This window comes from Coturnix japonica, chromosome Z (assembly GCF_054131305.1).
Source record: "Coturnix japonica strain WE chromosome Z, WE-NBRP24, whole genome shotgun sequence".
In the NCBI taxonomy this organism is placed as follows: Eukaryota; Metazoa; Chordata; class Aves; order Galliformes; family Phasianidae; genus Coturnix; species Coturnix japonica.
This window is the reverse complement of record NC_140702.1, coordinates 22,365,569-22,387,893: the sequence shown is the minus strand read 5'-3', so window position 1 is coordinate 22,387,893 and position 22,325 is coordinate 22,365,569. Positions and strand designations below refer to the sequence as shown.

Genomic DNA, 22,325 nt, shown 5'->3' with positions numbered 1-22,325 from the left:
CAGCTGGCACAACTCTCTAAAGGTGGTACATTTCCCTCCTAATATTAGTCCTAAGCTCTTATTTTTTCTTTTCTCCAGCTTACTTAGCAAGCTGGGGTGTTGGCCTGCAGTGTTCCTGAAACAAACAGTGTGTTTCAAAGACAACAGGTTTCTCTGGGAGCAACTATGCATATGGCTGTGCTACTGGAGTAAAAGCCAAGATCATTTTATAACTGAATAGTTACATTCTAGACAGAGCATGTTAATCAAAATAAACACGATTGTGGGTGTATTTAATTCATTTCCCTAGTCTGTGATACTAGTGCAATTTCCGAGCAATGAATGATTTTGCATTTGTCATTGCTTTAATGGTCTGTTATCTAGAGTAGTAATTGAGAAGCCACATATCTCTTTGCTTCAAAAGTTGACTCCCCCCTCCCCCCCCCCCCCCCTTTTTTTTATGTTCACTTGAACAGGATTTATGCCAGATTAAGTTACTATCTTTTATCATAATTAAAGAAAAATGTTGTGGATGCAGAACTGAAAACTCTGCTCAATGAAAAACAGATTGTTGTGCCTGTAATGAAACAAAAGGAACCTTCTCACGCGCCATGCCTTTTTCTCTCCCACAGAATAATTGGCAGTCATAAAGATTTATCTACTGTGAGAATGATTCAGCTGTCCGGAGTTAAGGGTGTGTTGAGGAACGATGCATATTTAAGCTTTTCAGAGAGGAAGCAACATGCTTCAGAGCTAGCCTGAGATCACAGGAATGGCAGCTTGAGCAACACTGCTTATAACCTGTATTTGTAAACTATCTTGCCTGTTTGCAGTTCAAGCCAAAAATGAATTGGTAGATTTTAACAATATTTCTCTTAAATACTCTAAGTGAATTACTGTATACACTGTGCCCTTGATTTATAAAAGGTTTCTTCTTGTGGTGCCTAGGAGTCTCAAGTTAAATAGTGTAGCCTGCTTGCAATTCTTTTTTTAATGTGTACTTCTGGCAGAGAAAACTCCACTATTGCTGTCAGCTCTTAACTTTTTGAAGTTAATTTCAAGCAGTAAACTAGGTAGAGATTTACAGCAGAACACAAAAAAGTGAAAAGAATCACTGCTGGATTATTCCATTCTTCTGGCAAGATAGTATGTTCACTTATAGTCTGACAAACTGTGATAGAGTTTCTGAGGTTGACACAGTTCATTATGGAGTTTAAAAAAAAAAAAAAAGTATGATGTCTTGCTGTAATTTAATGTTTGAAGTAAGTCTCAAGTAATAAAAAGTGATGGATTTTATTTAATGCTGCTTCTTTTTCTCAGCAATTTAGAAATGCTAACAGAACAGGGAAATGGCAATGGCTAAATAAATGGATTTTCTTTTCTTTTCAGCTGCCCCCCTCATTTGATATTTATGCTGACTGCCAAGCAGATGGTGCTCATCTATTTCCCAACCATCAACTCAGACAAATAGAAAATGCAGAAATTTCACAGGTGTCCAGATCTATTATTCTAAACTACAGTTCTTCTTCTCAATAGTGGTAGTTATAGGACAGTCAGAGAACAGATACATGGAGTAGTTTGCTAACCTTGGGGCATCCAGACGATAGTCATTGTCTGCCAGTGCATCTCATGAAATCAAACATGTCAAAGTTGTCTCCCATTTTGTTCCAAGTCAGCCAAATTAACATATACTGCTAGTGAAACTGATGTAACCAAATCTGTCCGCTTCACACAAGCTTCATGCAATCAGTCCGTAGTGGTATCAGTGGCTCTTGCTGAGCTATGGAAAGTCGCACTGCTGAACTTCAGTGAAAAGCTTCATGGGAATAGTAATATTTCAGCTATAGGAGAAGACATCCTCTACACTAACAAATATGTGATGTTATTTGGTGATACTGTATCAAACTTGTAATTGTGGTGCATCTGCATTTGTTTTGTACTTTTTCGTTTTGGTTCACTTTTTATTAGATATACGCAGCAATGCCTTGAAGATGGTGATAGGAATTCTGAAGTGTCACATTGCTTATCTTTTTTGATTTTTGTTGTAGGAGGAAGTATTTCAGCTTGTTTCTTAGGTTCTAGGTCGGAGGTAGAATGCTAATTGAGCACATTTGCTTTGGCAATTGGTGAGATAATACCCCTGGAATGCAGTGATGCCTCTTATGAAGCTGCTTGGTGTGAAACCATAATTAGCATTAAAACGGGAGGTCTTAAGCAAAGCTTTTCTTAAGTTCCACCTTATTGTTTCGGTTGATCCACTGTTTTGTTAAAGTTGGTGCTAACATGCCCTTTCACAATTTACAGATCAAAAGTGTCATTAGATTTTTATAAGATTTCCATTATTAAAGAATAGGTTTTTTCCTTCAGCATGTGCAGTTTTAATAACCCTTATTCATGCAGGAGTATTAAAGTACAGAGAGTGACAGGTGGTAAGTCACCATTAGTTTCCAGACTGAAAGTTTCCATAGTATAAATAACGTTTTCTAAAAGATCATTTGTTCTGCGTTTAGCAGAGAGTTAATATACTATCATGAGATTTAATTTGGGAGTTGCAGTGGAAATATGTTCACTTTCCATCCTATGACTCAATTGCAAAAGAGATTTCCATTAACATGTGGGGAGGGGAAGGGAGAGAGAAAAAAGAGATAGGATAAGGCAAAGGAAAAAGGAGAAGGGGAACAGAAAAGAAGGGTGTGGTACCATTCTGGTCTGGATAGGAAGATAATGAGTTCCTTCCACCTAAGTTTGGGACTATCTGACATGGAAATAAGAAAAAATAAGTAAATGGAAATTCCACTTAAACTTTTCTTAATACTGATTAAAAGTAAAGATATGTTATTAAACCATTTGTTCAGAGATAAGTGAGTTGCATAAAGAAGTTAGGTAGAATAGAGAATTTTATTTCCACTTTTCCTCTTCCTTCATTCCTTGTTCATTTCCTCCCATTTACAAATAGACCTATCCATCCACGAATGGAGACAGGAGATAACTTCTTCCCCCTGATATTCTGTTACACATGTGCCTTCCTTCTCACGGGCTTGGAGAATTCCACCATAAACCTACACTGCAGCAGTTCACCTCCAGAAATGTAAAACTTGGCCAAAATCCTCTTCATTTTTCTGTCTCTTTCCTACAGAGAACTGATCACCTCTGGTGAAGTATAGCTGGCCTCAGCCCTTCCCCACCTTGGAAGGGCTATGGAAGCCAAGGTAAAGCAAAACTGAGGGGAAGAAGAATATACAGTGTTAGTGCTGTTGATGGTGCGCAGCCACACTGCTGCCTAACAACAGCAGTAACTTGGTGATAAAGGGTTTTGGGATAAGAATGAATTTGACTGACGAATACGTATTTTTAAGGTGCAATTGCTTTTATGTTCATATACTGGCATCCTGAAAGGCATAACTACTATACTGGAAGTGCTTGGTAACCTTTTTTCATCTTCATATTAGAAAAACAAAAATATAGAAATGAATGGGCAGGAAATTTAGAGGCAAGAACAACAAAAAAACTTTCTCTTTTTTTTCACAATTCATTCTACAAAAGACGCTTGCATATTGCTTAGCATGGAACTTGTGATTTGGAACTGGAATTGCATGACACTGTCAGTTCTAAGCAGACAAAATTCTTACACCAGTAATGGGTTCACATTGTATGAAAAAGGTCTGTTCCCATTTAAAGGCTGTGCTTACTATAGAATAATTATTCTGTTGTCTAGGTGCTCACTGCAGAGGGGTACATACCAATATTGGCAAATTAGTAGAGATAGAAAAGTGGAGCTAAAAGTCACTAAGCTGAAACAGAGCAAAATATGATGAAGTTATTCTTGTAGCACCAAATCCCTACTCCCTGGTAAATAGTATTGCTCTCCTGCTGAACTTTTTCTTCATTATAATTGAGATCTGCATTGAAATTCTTTTACTGGTGCTAAATTTAGAGTAGATGAAGTATTCTTATGAGAATGATTGCGTGAGTATAATACAAACTTTTCTGGGATGAAAAAAAAAAAATTGTTTCCTACCCTCAGATTCACCTAAGGTTTGTTTTTCAATCTATGTTTTGTTTTTTTTTTTTTGTTTTTTTTTTTTTAAATGAATATGCTTCTGTGGGGTGTTTTCAAATTAAGATCCGTGCCCTCTTTAGAAATCTCAATTGTTTCAAGAGAAAACTATTAGAAAGTGTTACAAAAAGCATGTCAGCAAGTGAGAGAAATAATTTGTATAAGAAATAGTGAATAGTAGGGGTCAGGTCACATCCTCCCTTTTCTGACTGTCCGTCTTCCAGACAGTTGTGGAATATACTGTCATGTAGCTGGACCACCCAATGATCAATTCAGCATGCAGAAGCACACTGTGAGAGGACAAAGAGTATGCACGTTTCTTTATGTTTGGATCGCTTAGGAGAAGCTTGCTAAGGTTAAGTGGCAGCATAGCAAATTTTCAGTGGATTTTTAGGTCAGGTTAATAAATTTTTGGATGAAAATTGCCTGAAGCTTGTTTGAGTAAAGAAACACATTGAAATGAGCTGATTTGCTTTCTGTGTTTGTGGTAATTGCCTATGTGTTTGGATATTAGTGTTGAAAGTGGCAGGGCATTAAATTAAATTGCGAAGGAATCTGAGCTGCAAAGCACGTAGCTTTAATAAAATAGTATTGGCATGCAGTAGAACACTGCTGTTAACACTGTGATGGGTCAGAACGATTTTTACTTAGGTCAAGCTTCATTTCTTTTTCTTTCTTTCTTTCTTTCTTTCTTTCTTTCTTTCTTTCTTTCTTTCTTTCTTTCTTTCTTTCTTTCTTTCTTTCTTTCTTTCTTTCTTTCTTTCTTTCTTTCTTTCTTTCTTTCTTTCTTTCTGATAATTACTTTGCAATAACTACAGAATTAATGCAATAGTTAAATCTAATTTATTCAACTTATTTAACATTTTTGAGGGGGAGGACACCATTAACACCAGTATAAGCCTAATGAATGTAAATTCAGTCTTTGTATTTTTAAACAATAATTGTCTAACTGGTATCAAATTATCTATAAGCAGTTGCACAGAAGAAAAAAAAACCAAAAAACATGCATATTATCATGTTATATTTGTGCATTACTATTTGTGCATTATTTTGGCCAGCCATTTATATTTATTAACTGAAAAATCATCCTACCAAGTCTTACAAACACAGTAATCCATTTCTTTCTGGTGAGAGGAGAATAAGTGCTGTTCTCAGTTTTCTCCAGTGAATACAAGCCCACACTTCAAGACTGAATGATTTTTGCGGAAGTTAGGCCATGTGCTTAAACCTGTTTTTCAGAAAATTCACCCATCTTTAAAAAGTTTCCAGCCTCACCTCTTAACAAAACTAAAAAAAATGAAATTCAGGAATTAACACACCCACTTATCTCCTCTCACTTCTCCCAGATTAAATCAGCTTTTGGACTGTGATCAGGATTTACTTTCATCTCTTGCCAGTATGACTTTGGGCCTAATCTAGCATCAGTGGATGTCTGGAGGTGACAATTGCATATTAGTTTTTCTCTTTTAGATAGGGAATGGAAGTGACAGTAGAGCATTGCTAATTTGAAAAGACAGCACTTGACAGCACATCTTTTAATAGCTATTAGAGCCAAACTCAAGCATGTTGAATCAGAGAGGGCTTTAGAATGAGGTTATTACTTTTAAGCATTAAAAAGATGAATTTACATGTTCATCTTTTTTTATTGCATCATTCCAGAGGGAGCTTATCAGACTTGAGTAGTGGGCCTATGTGAATAACAGGAAGTTCAGCATGAAGTTCAAAGTCATTCACCTGGATTAGGGCAATCTCAAATATGAATACAGGCTGGGAAACAAATAAATAGATAGTAGCCCTGCAGAGAAAGCCTTAGTAGATGAAAAGCTCAACATGAGCTGACAGTGTATGGTTGCAGCCAAGAAAGCCATTTATGTCCTCAGCTGCATCAAAAGAAGCATATCTAGTAGGCTGAATGAGGCAATTCTCACCATCACCATCTCTCGTGAAAACCCGCTTACATTCAGCTCTAGGGCCCCAAGGCTTGGGAAGATGTAGACCTGTAGGAGTGGGTTCAGAGGGGAGCTTCAATCAGAGGATTGAAGCACATCTCCTTAAGAGAAAGGTTAAATTTGTTCAGCCTAGAAAAGAGGTCTCCAGGGAGATCTTACAATACTTAAATGGGTCCTACAGGGAAGCCAAAGATAGGGATTCACCATCAGGAAGTATACTGATGGGACAAGAGGTAACTGTCTTAAACTGAAAAAGGGGTAGGTTTGGATTACATACAAGGAATAAACTTTTTGTTGTGAGGTTGGTGAGGCATTGGGAGCAGTTGCCCAGAGGAGCTGTGGGTGTCCCATCCTGGAGGCAGTTGAAGGCCAAGTTGAGTGGGACTTGAAGCATCCTGGTCTGCTGAAAAGTCTTCCTACCCATAGCAGGGAAGTTGGAACTAGGTCTCTTCCAACCTAAACTATTCCATGATTTTTAAAATTGTCTGCTGAGGCCATGCAATGAAGCTTTTGTTTTTCTTATGTCCATAGAATGAAAGCTTAACCAGTAGGACTGTGTTCTTCCTGGAGACCTGAGGAATGGTATCTCTGATTTGCCAGTAGCAAGAGGATCTTGAATTAGCTATGGCCTGTGGCTAGCCTAACCCCATTCATTTTTGTCTTCTTCTGTTCTAATGAGATTTATTTTTTTTTTAAAACTCTAGCTAGTTTTATCCATGTCTCCTTTCCTTCCTCACCTATCAGTTTAGAGAGGAATATAGGTAGGTACTTACTTTCAATGAAGATTATATTGGGGAAGAGGAAGTTGATGTAACAAAGATGAATGATTTAGGTCTTTTCTAAGGAAGTTAGTCTTCCTTCTCCCTCCCCCCCCCCCCTTTTTTTTTTTTTTTTGTTTTCCCCCAAAATGAAAAATGCATAAATTCCCATACCGATATTTCAGCTGTAAAGCAAAATAATCTAGCCTGACATCTCAGTATGATACCTCCTGTAATACCCGCTAGGATCATGTTTCCTTGCTTCTGGGGACTTAAGAACCAACAGCCTATTTTATTATTGTCTGAAGCAGTCAGAAGTTCTTCTGCAGCAATTGACTAGAATAATTTTTCCTCATTTTATACTATATATATATATATATATATGTATATATATATTGCAATCATAAGCAAGAAGAGCTTTTAACACCATAAAGATAGAACATTCAGCCTTCTGACATAGGTGAAATTTATATATATATGCGTAATACTATATATCTCTCAAAAAAGGTGATCTAGAGCAGGCATATAACAAAGCATGGTTTTTCCTGTTTTATATTTGCTCAGAGACATTTAATTTGTGCATCTCAACTATTTCTGGACTTAGAGCAAGTGTATAAATTCTTAATTTACAGTGTATGACCAGCTCTTTCTTTCAGCCCTGCATGTTTACTTAAATGGGAACATCAGCACATTTTTTTTTTGTTCTTCTTACCAATAATCCAGCCCTGTGATTTATCCCTTTTTTGTTATGTGGATTCAGTAGTAATTTTGGTCAATTCTGAGCACTTCAACATTCCTCCTGTTATCCTCCTTACTCTTACCGTTAATGTGTAGAAGTCTCAGTTGTCTGGCCTATTGCCCTTTTATTCTCCTTATTGTTTGTCCTATGACTCTCAGAATTTTCTGACTAAAAATTAGATTTTCTATGCTCAACCAGAGACACTTTTTGAACACTGTGTCATGAAGATACTGAGGTGTTCTATGCCAGATTTCAGGCATCTTGAGATTATCTATTTGATTATTTGTAAGTGGAGATATTCTACCATCATTAATCTAGACAATACCAGCTACAGGACTACAATGAAGTTCAAATAATTTCTTTTTTAATGTTATTTGACCTTGCTGCAAAACAATTAGGATTAACAATTAGAACCCAAAGGCGTAATTTAGTAGGAGTTAGTGTGAGGCAAAAACTAGACCTTTAAATCATTATTTGGTAATTATTGTTTTTTAAATTACTATAGCGATTCAGATTAAATGATTAGTGTTGTATGACAAGTTTTCAATAGCAGTTTTCTGATTCCCAGATTTTCTGGGACATGATTTTAAATGTTCCCTCAAACACAAAGGGTAACTTGCTAGCCAGTGAAAACCAGCAAAGCCAGGCAGCACCAGTGTCCTTGATTCCTTGCTTCACTCCACAGAAGGAAGAAGGTTTCTTGGGAATACAAAGTGAATTGTCATACTATTTTCTGCTGACTCTTCCTTGTGTTGTGTTTGTTTAGAAATACTGGAAAGCAAAATTTGTATTTTTGCTGGTCTTTCTGCCTCTTTGGAGGGAAGGTGCTTGGCAGTGTGAGTTGAGAGGTCTGGAATGCATGCTTGTAGGGATGGGTAGAAGAATGGAAGCCAGCAAGGGAAGCGGTAGAAGACCAAAAGTTTGGCAGTTTGATCCTTTCTGCTCATAATAGCACACTTTAAGCCTTACTCATGGGAGTGGGTCTGTATGGAACCTGGAAACGATTACTTAAATAGAAACATAATAGGAACATAAAAGGACTATGTTTGTCCTTTTTTTAGAGGAAAAGAAATGGAAACTTTGCAATATTTATATTAACTCATGCCAAGTGGGCTTGTCATTGACATAATCTTTTTTTTTTTTTTTTTTTTTTCCTTTTAAACAAGACAAGATTTATGAAAATAGGGGTAGAAAGACAAGTATTCACAATGAATAGTTGTTTGAATGTAATCAAACTTTTTTACCTTTATATTCCATTACAATAAGCCTAATGTATTATGTGTTTCCTAAATTTTTTCTCGTTATTTTCTGGAGTATGGCAGTTATTTTTAGCATGTTGCCTTATTAGACCTTACGTCATTTTTCATGTGAAAGTGTTTTCGTTTTTTTCTCCTTGTCAGGATACATCTTCATAATTCCTAAGACAACTTGGATATTAGTGTTTATTTCTCAGATCTGTAAGTTTTATAGAAAGTTAATTGTACATGGTTTCCCTGGTCCTGCACAACTGAGCATGATATATACCTGCATTTCTTTCAGAAAAGTCTTTTAGAATATCGCTATGAATGCCTTCTCTCAGCCACCATCCTGCTCTGATCCTGGAATGCAAAAGTCTAGAATCAAGTCTGCTGGTTTGCCATGTGCAGTAATCAGCAATAATTTATTTTCTATTTTCTGTTCTTTACACCTCTAGTGAAAAATGACCCAATTTCTCTTCCTTGATGTCCAAGCTGGATCATTTTACTTTCTTTTTTTTCTTTCTTTCTTTCTTTCTCTCTTTCTCTCTCTCTCTCTCTCTCTCTCTCTCTTTTTTTTTTTTTTTTTTTTTTTTAAAGCAGTTTTATGATCAGTTTAGGGGATTTTACAAAGAGGAAATTAATGTGGGGTAATATAAACAATGTATAATAAAAATGTGAATGAAAAGCTTTATTAAATGCACATAGCTACAATGGGAAATGAGTGCGTGGGGTAGGCCGAGGCCTGAGTTTGCAGAAAAGGATCTTGGCTCTTGCAGCTCAGTCTGGAAATCTTGCTGTAAATATGCTATGCTTGTGGTTCCTTGCTCAACCAGTGGCGCCAGGAATCAATCCAAAGGCCAAGACTTCTAAATTTTTTTTTTTTCTAGAAATTACTTCATGTTTTATTACATTAAGGTTTTAAGTGCTGTTGTTCCATACTTGAATCATTATGGTCTCTGAGGTATGCCTTCCTCTAAAGAAGCGTGTATATCATCAAGATCATGTGCAGTGTAATTTCAGTATCTTTATTTTAATGTTCTCTTTGACTCTCTGCTGAAGAGTTTGGGTATTGGATTTTCCTGTACACTAACAGAGAAGTTAATTCTGTTTTCACTTCAGAATACGCGGAGATGCTTACCTAGATTGAGTGAAGTGCTGTAATTGAGCATATAACAAAAGCAGTGTTCTTGTTCTATTATAAACTATTATAAACTTGTGAATGCTTAATTTGCTTAAACAAGTCACAGGTATGATTTCTGTAATGAAAAACTCAAAATGGCAATGTTGTTTATTTTCATTTTTCTGTTAGAAAGACATGTTCACATTTCACCTATTTAGCAGTATTCCAGAAAAAGATATCAAATATCTTCTGCCTGGTGGGAGTTTGAGTCTTCAGACATCTGGCCGTAAAGCAGTGGAACTGTTTGCCACGGGATGTTGGGAGCATCAAAACATAGTTTCAAAAAGAGCTGCCATCAAAGCCAAAGAGAAACTCCTTGAGGAATAGTGAGCTCATGAGAATTATGTTTATGTTTACCTCAGCAACTGCCTGATCCCGAAAGTGGTTTGAAACTGGAAGGCTGTTAAGGGAAAGTGTCGTATATGACTGGTTTCCCTTTTTTCAGATAGAGGATGTTGGTCTAAGTTGCTCTTTGATTGAATACAGTATTGCCAGTTGGACACAATCTGGCCAGTTATATATGTTCATGATTTTGATATAATTCTTTTTTTTCAAAGGTATCAAAGTGGAGTAAGCTACGATTCTATGTTCTTCCAATTATGCACATTACAATGTCATTAGAATTTCTAGAAGCTGATAAACACAAATAAACTGCCTGCGAAGTACCTCTCTGCAGATGGCTGAAAGATATGAGAATATACTGGTAACATCACGATGAATTCTCCCTTGTTTTTTAATACTCTTTTTCGAAGTAACTTCCGTAGGCTACTGTGGGAGATTAAATGATTGAGTTGATGGATTGGTGGTCTTTCTTATGAAAGTGTACCTGAGCAGTACTGCAATTGCTTTGAGGTGCACAAGTGCATTCAATTGTTGGTCTTAATCTATTAAGCGTAGTGCTTTGTGGTTTTACTTTGTGATTTAAAAGAATCAGATATGCTTTAGTTTCTTACACAACAAAGAGAACGTTAGGAGCTGTACAGTGTGTACCAGAGTTACAAGAGGAAAAAAAAAAGACATTTTCTTCTCAACAGTCTGGATTCAAAATTGAGTGGAGTAAGTACTTTCTGAATGAAAATGCAACTACTGCCTGCCTCACATGGAATGATACAGAAACATCCCAGGCAACCCTGATGACTGGCCATGGGTGCCAGTGCTTTCCTTTGCCATCCACAGTAACTGTGCCGTGCTTTCTTTTGTGATTCTCACACTGACTGCTGTGTTGTTTCACAGCCAGATCTTTGAGCATCTTCAGATCTATTGAGTTTTAGTTAGTGTCCCCTGAATTGTGGGGAAAATCATAAGCACTTTTCTGCTAAGGCTTTGAAAGAGACATGCTTAAATCTTTGCTTGTGGTGGACTGTTATCAAGGATGATCATCACCGTAAAGAAAGATGGAGACAAAAACTTTACAATCTACTTTCAGAATGTTTCTGAAATTCTCCGTGGTGATTTTACAACTGACAGTTGACACTCAAAGGTAGAAAGACTGCAGCCCAACATAGGCTGTCATCCATTAGTGTACCAGGAAAGCAGAGTGACAACACTTGCTGGGCCACCTGTTTACATTGTTTAGCTCTGTACCACTGCTGGACCTGTGCTAACCCTGGGAGTCACTGCCCGATGCCAGGGAGAAGACAGAAAAGGTGTAGCTATTTCCACCTTAGTTTTAGTTACTGTATTTTCTGTTTTGATTAGGATAGAATGTTCTCGCTATAAAAGTACCCTAGGCATGCTCATACAATAGGCATCCATAGGAATAAGATGAAGGAGGATCTTCTGTTGAAAGTTTTATGCTTTGGTTTAAGGAAAAACTGTTCTTAAAAGAGAGTTTTTAATTCAAAAAGCATCCCTTAGTGTCTTTTGCTTTGTTACATGTAGCTTGAACAACTCTTGCCAGAGATGCAGTTCATTCACTCTGGATTGCGTGTGTTTTTAATTTTCATTGTTGCAGATGGAAATGTTCCTTCCAAAGTTATATGAAGCGGCTATTGTTATGGTATGATGGTATGCAGAAACGGCCATTTTGTGTGCATTCTTTCTTGCTTCATTTTTTTAAAAATAGTTGGTTATGAGCACCTTTATGATGTAAGGATTTAAACGTGCATATAAATAAACTAGCTTTACATTGTGAACAGGCATTGCAGGATAAAGGATAAAGTCCTTATTAGGGAGGATGCATTGGAAGACATGATAAGCTATTTACAATAAGTTTTGTTTTAAAAATGATTCTCACCCTAAGCCTCTGTTATCTATTGTTTCACTTATATACCCTCACATACTTTTTTCTACCCTCTTCTCTTTTAACTTTTCTCCCATCTTTTTTTTTTTCTTTTTCTTTTTTTTTTTTTTTTGTAAATATAGCTTTATTTTTATCTGAATCTCTTACTTTCACAAAATGATTTGGTTTCAAATTGTGATTTCTTGATGTTTTCTGAAAGAAAGAAAAAGTGGTGGGAAACTGAACTCTGAAATGAGTCTGTATCTTTTTCAGCCCTAGATTATTTGAAGCTAAAGTACAGATCTAAAAATTCTTCCTGCAAAATTTTCTGATTTTTTTTTTGTGTGGACACCTGAACACATATGGAATATCTGGCTCTGGGAGCAGGAAATACAAGAGCAGATGGTAGTGAAAAGACAAATAATTAATATGAGAAGTCATATTTTTTCTTACATACTTCCTGCAAGATCATATGTCTTGAAATAATTAAAATGCTGCTTAAAGATACATAAGTTTATTGTTATTCAAATGTTCTAACATTATTACAAAATAATCTTGTACTGGTTCTCACTTTAAAACTGTGGGATTATGTCTTGTACAAGCATGACTGCTACGGAGGGGGTTTACATCTCTTTTTCTAATCATGAGCATGCAGTGAGTTAGCAATAGCATAAAATTCTGCAGAAAGAATTCAGTGCTACTGTAGTACAAATGTAATTCAGTGCTACTGTATACAAATGTATATTTGTGTAAGAGGATGAAGTGTATGGGACTTAGTAGAATGGGAATCCTTATCCTGTTTTTGTTCTGTATCCATTTAACTGAAGGAGTTGTGCAACTGTTATGTCACCCACGATTTAAGAAATCTGGATCTGTAGAAAAAGCTGAGGTCATATTTCTCTTCAGTACTGCTCTACAGTGTGGTTTTCTGAGGCTTCATCTATGATTCTGTCTTCTATGAACTTGGACATTTTCCAGTGTCACAGCTCAGTAGTATCTCTCCGTTGCTTTGAGGGGAATTTGCACTGTGAAGGGATCCTCAGCTTTAATGGATTTGGCATACAGCCTTTCTGAAGTCTGTACATCTGCGTCAATGTGCACTAACTGGCAAACATGGGAATGTGTCCATATTTTATACTTTCATGAGTGTTCACTGACATGACACAAATGAAATTCAAGCCTATGAGTGATATAATCAGAGTCATAGAATGGCCTGGGTTGAAAAGAATCTAAAGACGACCTAGTTTCAAACTCCTTGCCATGGGCAGAATTGCCAGCCGCCAGACCAGTCTGCTCAGAGTCACATCCAAGCTAGCCTTGAAAGCCTCCAGGGATGGGGCATCCATAGACTCTCTGGGTAACCTGTTCCAGTGTGTCAGCACCCTCTGAGTGAAAATCTTCTTCCTAATATCTAACCTAAATCTCTCCTGTCTCAGTTTAAAACTAGACTTAGAACCACTGATCACAACCCTTTGGCTGCAACCAGCCAACCAATTCCAAACAGTCCATCATTCAAATTTATACATCTCCAATTTAGAGAGAAGGATGTAGTGAGAGACCATGTTAAAGGCTTTGCAAAAGTCCAGGTAGATGACATCTGCCACCCTTTTTCTGTCCACCAATGCCATCACTCCATCATAGAAGGCCACCAGATTGCTCAGGCAATCCTTCATATTTCTTTCATATTCTCCTTCTTTTCATTGTTTGCCCTAAGCTTTTCTTTTTTCTGGTATGGCGTCATTATAAGGGAAGGCTTTATTGGGTTGATGGCTTTTGTATTTAAACTTGAATGAAATATAACTGCTTGACCTCCCAGGACATAGTTTTAGCCTTTTGAATTTGATGAAAGGCATATTATCTCTTTATGTGAAACTCTCATTCAACTTTTTGAGAGCATTGTAGCACAGAACATCCAATTCTTTTATTCATGAGTACACAGCAAATGGAGCTCAAGGACTGTTTGGCCTTATGTGTTCACAATAATCTTTTCTGATTTGTGGATGTGGCTCATGAGTTTCAGATCTATACTGATATAGTAGTGATCTTCATTTTGTAACACAAAGACAGTTTCTTTTCTAGAAGGAGAGAAATTGTGCATTTCTTATTAGTGTTTGTGCATGTTGTATTGGCAAGAGATACCAAGAGCTTAACGATCATCTTAAATGCTGAAATGCTCTTCAAGTATTAACCTGTTTAATAAATATGTGAGGCAAAACTTATGTGACTATTTTCTAAATATTTTGCATGCTCTGTTATTAGTATAGCTGTCAGGCTAACTATTTCCCAGAATGGAGATTCTGATGTCTCTTACGGCTAATCTGCCTTCTGCAACAGTCTGAAATGAGGCTTCATTTTTCTTTAAATACCTGTGATTTCTCTTCACAGCCCTCATTCTTTTTCCTTCTCTTCCTTCCAATCCCTTTCTCTCCATTCTAAAATTTAAGCCATTCTTGTTCCTCTTTTACCCTGTATTCCAGATATACTGCTACATTGTCTTTGTATGATGTCTTAATTTTGTTTCTAGTTTCCTGAGTCCATTAAGCACTTTCCTTATTAATTAGATTCAATATTATTTTAACATAAAAGCCCTATGTACTCCAGAGATATTATTTCTTCTGCCTTTATTTTCATATCTCTGAAATGTCTTATATTACTACTCTGATGTTTTTACTTCCTTAATCTAGCTCTTTGTATATGTTTTTGTCTATGTGCTTGAGTTTCATTTCATCTTCCCCAGGTATTGAGTATATGAGGCCCTGTAGAAAAATAGAGTTGATGCATTAATTCCTCTGACTCTTCTGCTTCCTTTAAGACTCTACATCTTTCTTTTTTATTTTTTTCTTTTTCCTTTTTCCTTTTTTTTTTTTTTTTTTTTTTTCTTTCAAGTGATTTGTATAGTTTTTCTGTTATCTGGCATTAAATTGACTTGCGGAATCAAACTCTATAATCCAGAGATGGGTTATAAAGCAGGTATGTTTATTCCAGCGTTGCGCAGCTATCCCCCTTGCACCCGGCGCTGCGCAACGCTGGAATAAACATACCTGCTTTATAACCCATCTCTGGATTATAGAGTTTGATTCTGCAAGTCAAAATCTTGAGTTTCTTAGGTTAAGACTGTTGCATTTTTTCCTTCTACATATAGTCTTCTTACTTAAAATTATTTTTCTTATGTTGTTTGTTTGCTGTGAAAGGATTTCCATTGCAAACAGTAAAAGAATTGTAGTGGCAAGAAAGACCAGTTACAGGCTGAAGCTGTCTAGGAAGAGCTTGATGAAAACAGAAGAATGTCTCCTATGTCTGTAAGAGAGTGGCTTCCCAAGTAATCTTCATTACAAAGTTGAGTAATGCAAGAGAAGTTGGAAGTAAACTGTTTTAGCTAAATGAACTCCTCCAGGTTGTCATAGCTACTTTTGGAAGAGAAAACTTTTTAATGAAGCTCTGGACTCCTTCTAGCAGTGGTCTCTGTCTCAGGTAATTTTTAGTGAGATGTAGTTTCACAAGTCTTTCTGCAGCTCTATTTAGTTGTAGGAAGTGTTACTTTCCAGAGATAATTTGGATATCTGCTTCATTTGTGAGTAGTAAAACTATGACTTGAAGAGTTGTGGGGATGGAAAGAAGACACAGTTCTACTTTCGCTGCTGAAGCTATTGGACACTGTTGAAAACTCTGTAATTGTGTTTGCTTTTATTTATTTATTCATTTTGCTCAGGAGAAGAAGATGAGCCTTACTACCATGAGGTTATTTTAACATTAGAGCCTTATTTTTAGGAGACCTAATGACAAAAAAAAAATAAAAAAAAAGTTTATTTTCTGATAGCCCTGTGATAGGGAAACTTCAGTTCAGATGTTCCCATCTTGATTTTCTTTGCAGAAGTTCATTTGAGCTGTCTTCCTTTCCTCTGCTGTTCTTCTTTAGACATACTCATCTAAATTTTCCATAGTCTCATTGCCGATGACTTCTATACACCACTACTCTTGCAACTGTACAGGCATTTCTTCTAGAAGTTATTCTACTCTGAAAGACCTGCAGTGGAAATATGCCTGGGCTATTACAATGTTAAGCTCTGTAATTAAGTTCTTAAGATGTGCTTTTCAGGGACTGCATTGGAAGGCTGACTACATATATTCTATAGGCTGTATGTAAGAGCATCAGCAGTGATATGAGTTCATCTCAGGGCGGCTCATGGTGACCCATGTATGTGTACAGGCACCAAGGAACAGCCAGATAGAACCAAATACATGAAGAGCTGCAACAAACCACTAAACGTAGGTGTAAGAAGTTGGAAAAACTTTTTGGCTCTAAAGTTGTTCAGCAGCATAACCTGCTTGACCAGCTTTTGGGGTTAATGGTTATCATGAGCACAGTGGTAAGAGAAGCATATGCAGCTGGGTGACTAGGAGCCACCTTTTTGGCTGTTGCTTATTTTGTGCATTCAAGCTGATTTCTGAGGGTCATCTCATTGGAGAGGACTGCCATGCAGTCAGTGCACATACCTAGCAGCCTACCTTGTGACAACTGTATGATCAACTGCTGATTATGTGACAGGAAGGGCATGTTCTTTGGACACACTTTTCCAGCTACCATTGCACCTGACAAACAGAATGGAAGTGCCCCTGACAACCAAAAAGGTGCTATGGGGATAAAAACCCAAAGAGTTTTGAGGTAGAGTGGGTAACCTTTCTGCCAAGCTGCAGGTTAACAAGATGTCACTGACTGACTTGCTGCCTCCCTTTGGATAAGTGAGACATTGCTGTATTTCTAGTGGCGACTATCTCTGCTTTGTAAACCATTCAGCAGGACTTATCTCTTCACTATCGCTAACCTCTCTATCTTCCCCATGTTCCTTAGCAGCTTAGAATTTGTTATAATCACTGAACAACATTTGGCCTCATTTGCTGCCTTAATCTTCCTCCGGGTATATATGTGCTGAGTCATCTCCTTCAATAATTAGATCAAGACAGTAGGGCAGCAAAAATTGTGAGCACAGACCATCAGCTGAAATCTGCTGTGTATACAGTTTCAGCCTCCTGTGCTGCCTGCTGCCCCACCAGAGGAACATGTATTGACTGTACATGATCTGTGGTGGAAAAGATATTTGCATTTATGTAAATTTTTGCCTGATAGTTTTTCTTTTTGGTGTTTGGTAGTTTGCATCATATAGTAATGTGTTAAATAAAGTCAAATTCCTCAACTGTAAACTGTTTTTCCTTTAGTGGAATCATATTCTGGAAAAAAATTTTTTCCCCAAAGTGAGGAGTCAGTGTACAGGTAGAACAGTAGATGTAGAATAGCTGTATAGTCCAATTCATTTAGTGTTCTAGGCTCTATGGTAATTGTGCAGAATTTCACTGAAGTGTAACCGCATATTTAATACTCTGACCTGTATTAAATTCTCCCCATATTTCCTCAGCTCTGGGAAATTCACATGAATACTATTCCCATGAATGCATTTAAAGCATAGAAGTTGGTGAACTTTTCTTTGGGGGTGCAGGGAATAGTCTGATTTTAGTTCTCACTTTCTGTGGAAGAGACATAGGCAGTACTGTGTATCTCCATGGCAAGAGCGCTGCATGGTTATCTACAGCATTAACTCCACCTTGTTCAGAGGTTTCTCTTTTGGAGGGGAGCCAGTTTCCTTCTCTTCACTGAAGGGTAGTGCTTTGGTACAAGGCTTTCACCACTTACATTTGTGATTTTGTGTGGTGCTGATTAGGAAGGGTCTTCTGCAATAGAACACAATTTTCTTATGAGAGACCTCTGAGCATACAGTGGTTTTCACAAGAGAGTATGAAATAGCATTAGCAAGGAATAGGAAATTAAATCATGCCAGTCTGTGTTTATATTATTTCAGATACTATTTTGATTTGGATGGGGATATAGTAAGCTTAAAGGGATAAAAACAGAAACTTAGCAAACTACGTGATATGCTGTAGTGCCCTACTTGTTTGTCTGTTCATTCTTAAAAATCATTATGATAGAGATGGTAAAATCTAGGACTGGATCTTAATTCTAGCACCATTATCTGAGGCCTAAACTTAGCCTTCGAATCCTCCTGTTTTAGCCCACCCGTAAACAGAGAAGTTGTTGCCAGCAGACATAAGGCAGAGCAACATTCTTGGGTTGAACTGGAAAAGCAATCATTTCCTGGCAGAGAACACACTCAGTCAAGTTATAAAGTGGTTTCACTTGAACAGAGCCCATGCTATCAACTTTTATTAGGGTACTGTTTATCTTGGGCCTTCTGGGAGTCAAGAGAAGTTGCTCAAATGGAAATTTTTAGGTAAACCTTTGTGCTACATCTAAAGGTTTACACTTTTATGAAGCATGGTTTTGAGGCAAAGTGTTTTATTTAATTTTGAAATAACTTCCTTTTCAGTTCAAAAATTCTCTTCTCAAAAGAATGTATTAAAAATGTAAGAAAAAAAGTAGTTCAATTTCAGAAGCAAACTACTACTTTGGAAGACAAGTTTAAGAACTATGCAATGCTTGTATCTGAATGTGGAAGGTAAGCTATGTGCTTTTTTAAAAAAGGGGATGGTTGTACATGGCATATATTATACTGAAAGCTATGAAATATGCAGACTAGAGCAGTGGCATAGCTGGGAATACAGGCAGTGTTTCATAATTCACTGGGCCCAGTTCCTCATGCTTGGCCTCTTAACCTCCATGACCCTAAGACATCACATTCAGGCAAGGATTTTCTCCTTCAGGTGTGTTTTCACTGCATTTCAACCTGCGCTAGCAGTTCTGGGGATTACGTAGTAAATGTGGCTGGACTGAGCCGTGACTTTTCAGAGCACTGTTTGGATGTCTCTGAATAACACTCCCCAGAGCACTGGTGCTGTAAGCACCAAGAAGAACCACCCAAGATGGTCTTGTGCGGAGTGAGCCCACCTCCAGCGTGTGTTTAGACTTGATGTCACAGCTGAGTTGATATAATGTTCTGCTGCAAGAAAGGACAGTCACATTCCTCTCTGTCCCCCCATCTCCTTTCTTCTGGTGGTGTTTGTGGACTAGCATTGTTTTCTCAGTCTCATTGGAAGGGTGGTTAACCAGAACCCTGTGGCTGTGGTGAACTGCTTGTCTCCCTCTCTGTCAGGCAGGAGCATTCCAGGGTATATTCTGCCTAGTTCAGTCCACATCTGCAGGATGAAGTGCAAAGCACATTGCTGGCTTCTTATTTCCTCCTTGTTCTGGCGTTAATCACTGGGGCTCTTGGTGGTCATATACTGTGCTGTCTCAGGGACTCTGTTTTCACAGCCAATAAGTTGTAACAGGGATCAGCTGGAACGGAAAGAGCAGAAGTCCAAATTCTTTATGAGCTGTTGAACCTAAGCGAAAAAAAGCAGGTTTCTGAGGACAATAGGCAAGCAACTGCATCACTGAACAGTTTTCTGCTGTTGGAGGCACTGTGCCATACAGCCTCTTTCTTAAACTTAACAAAGTTCTTATGAGAAGCAGCTGATGTTTTCTTGCCTCTGTTACTCCCACTGGAAATGCTGTTTCAGGATTTGATTACTCTAACAGTTAGGATTGTTCATTGTTGAGCATAAATTTATCCACTGCTAGGTCATACATATTTATTTTTATGCAATCAATTGTTCTTCATTCCTAGCTTACTTCCTGTGGACAGCAGACATGAATTTTCTTCCATTTGTCTTTGCCACGGGAAATAAGCAAATATTATATCCTTGTGTTCAAAGAATACTGTCAATTCTTTTTTCTTTCTTTTTTTTTTTTTTCCATTGGTGTATACAATCAGGTGTTATTTCAAGTAAACACACAGTAGCATTTAGTTGTTCCGCACTGTTGCAGTGCCTTACCTGATATTTTTGTAGCTCACTCTGACACATCTTCACCTCGTGTGGTCCCACTCTACAAAGAAGTTCTAAGGTAGTCCTTAACTCCACAGTTTTGTGCTTGTTAATATTAATTCATTTTATCTTCTGGACCATTCTTCCTAGGCATTTTACTGTTCCAACATCGTGCATTGTAATTAAGAGGTTTCAGCATCAAACTTCTGGTATAACGCTATCAGTGAAAATATCAAGACTGGCCCAAGCACAAGTTCCTAGGATGTTCTTAACAATTTCTTTCCAGTCTTAAAGTTGTTTTGTCATTTCTCCTACAGTACCTCACCACTTACTGATAATCTATATAGATTTCCATATGTCAAATGCTTTACTTAAGCTAAAACAGAAAACATTCATCTATAAAATCTATGTTCTTATTAGAGTAGGTTATCAGGTGAAACTGGTAGGATTGCTATGAATTCTATACTATAATTTTTTCTTGTTTGCTATACTTGTCTGCATATTAGTTGTTCTTTCTTTAAAATAATATTCTGATGTCTTGCACACTGCTGTTGTACTGGTCTGCAAATTCCTGGATTGTGTTTTAGCTGTTTCCAATAGTTTACACTCTAAATACTATCTATATACATTGGTTAATCTTTTCACATGCCAGGTGGCTTCTCTCATTCATGTTAGAACTTCCACCTGGCTTTCCATATACCACTTACTGATTTTTGTTAAGCTGCTGTTGTGCTTTGATTTGTTTAACCTACCTTCTTCTTTTTGTATTAAAATATACTTTTTTCCTACTACTGATTTTAAATTTCTTCTCAGTCAGACCAACCTGATGCAAAAAAAGATTATTTTCCCAAACTGTCAAATGGAGTTTAGCTTCTTGTTGTTCTTGTCCTTACATTGCACCTAGCTGTTCATAACTAAGGTAAGTGCAAAACACAGAAGAACTGTAACTTTCTTCAGATATTGCCAGCTGGAAGTCTGTATAGCAAGAGAAATTCCCTGTTGTTCCTCTGGTTCAGAAAAGAAGGAGTGACTGACTACTGAAATCGGTTCAATCATGGAAGTAGTTTTGCTGTACTGTCAAACTGCTGTTGTCTTTTTGGATATTGTTTCAGTAACTCAGTTTGTTATTTTGCCAGTTGCTGTTCTCCTTTTCCCCCATGCTTTAAAGAGGGGGGAAAGGTGCCTGAAAGGTAGGGACCCCTGCCAAAACTACAAGGTGAAATTTCACCTACTGTGTGAAGGCTGATATCCTACAGGAGGCAGAAAGGAAATGTGTTAACAAGTAGCAACATTTTTTGTAAAATTTTCTAAAGAATATTGTGAAAACATTGCAGAAGGAATACAGAAAATGGCAATGAAGCTGCCTTTGCTGCTCCAGGTATAAAGGTTTTGCAGCCTTTCTTACCCAGAATTGTCAGCAGTGTGATATACATACTCTGTACTAGATGATTAATTTCAACAGTATTATGTTTGTAGTGTTCTTCTATAATTATAATAGCTTTATTAACAACCAAGATATTGCAACAAGCACAGGCATATTTTTATGACATAGTCTAATTTGTACTGAGCTCTTTTCATAATGTTCTTTCATTTTTGGGTGGTTGAGCACGTATTTCATGCCTTTGTTACCTTGAGAGTAAGTTATTGTTGTGTACTGCGCTTGAGTCATTGAGATTCAGTCATTTGGTGCAAAATGGTTCTTCTGTTCATGGGCTTTTCATTGGTCTTTTGTATGTTTTTCATCAGTTTCATTTGCTAGTTTTTCTACAAGTAGCCACTTCATGTAGTATCATTATTTATCTTTAAACATTTGTTCTACATCTACTTTTGATATCAATAGATCGGATGACTGACATTAGATCCCACTGCAAGATTTAAAATTAATATTTTAATTTTAATTGCCCACCTTGGAATTGCTTGGGAGGCCTATGGAGAAAGTATCACAGGCTGTGAGAATGAATACTGTAGCTAAATAATAACAACAACAACAACAACAATAATAATAATAATAAATCAAATCTAAAATTGGGTTTTGCAAAGAATGATAAGAAAACAGCAAGAGTCCAAAAAAGGGCAGTGGGAAGGGACATGGTGGCTAGAGAGCTGTGGAAAGGGAGGGGAGATGTCTAGTACTGGGAGTGTATGTGAACATGGGCAAGCAGCAGCCGGAGATATTTTCCTTGTCAATGCATGAGGAGGGCCTGAAGTAGAAAGGGTGAATTCAACTGATCAGGTACACTGGGAAATATGTTTATGTGAATCTCTCTTCTGATGGTAAATTTGCATTTTCTGTTTCTTGTTACATTTTTAACCTTACAGGAATGGCACAGAAATAAAGAGCTGTAGGTTCTCAGGCCTTTCTCATTCCAGCTTCTGTTTCATGAGTACA

General features: G+C 37.2%; 1 protein-coding gene across 5 annotated transcripts in view; it reads left to right on the top strand.

Moving 5' to 3' along the window:
* Window positions 1-22,325, top strand: part of ROR2 (ROR family WNT receptor 2) — a 142,273-nt gene that overhangs the window by 37,939 nt on the left and 82,009 nt on the right. The window contains exons 2-3 of one of the 5 annotated variants that reach the window (XM_085528631.1): window positions 1,369-1,470; window positions 3,116-3,188. The exons of 3 other annotated variants lie outside the window; for them this stretch is intronic. The gene's annotated coding sequence lies outside the window, so the exon portion shown is untranslated. The remainder of the gene's footprint in view (window positions 1-1,368; window positions 1,471-3,115; window positions 3,189-22,325) is intronic. One more of the 5 variants, XM_085528630.1, reaches the window with a different exon arrangement.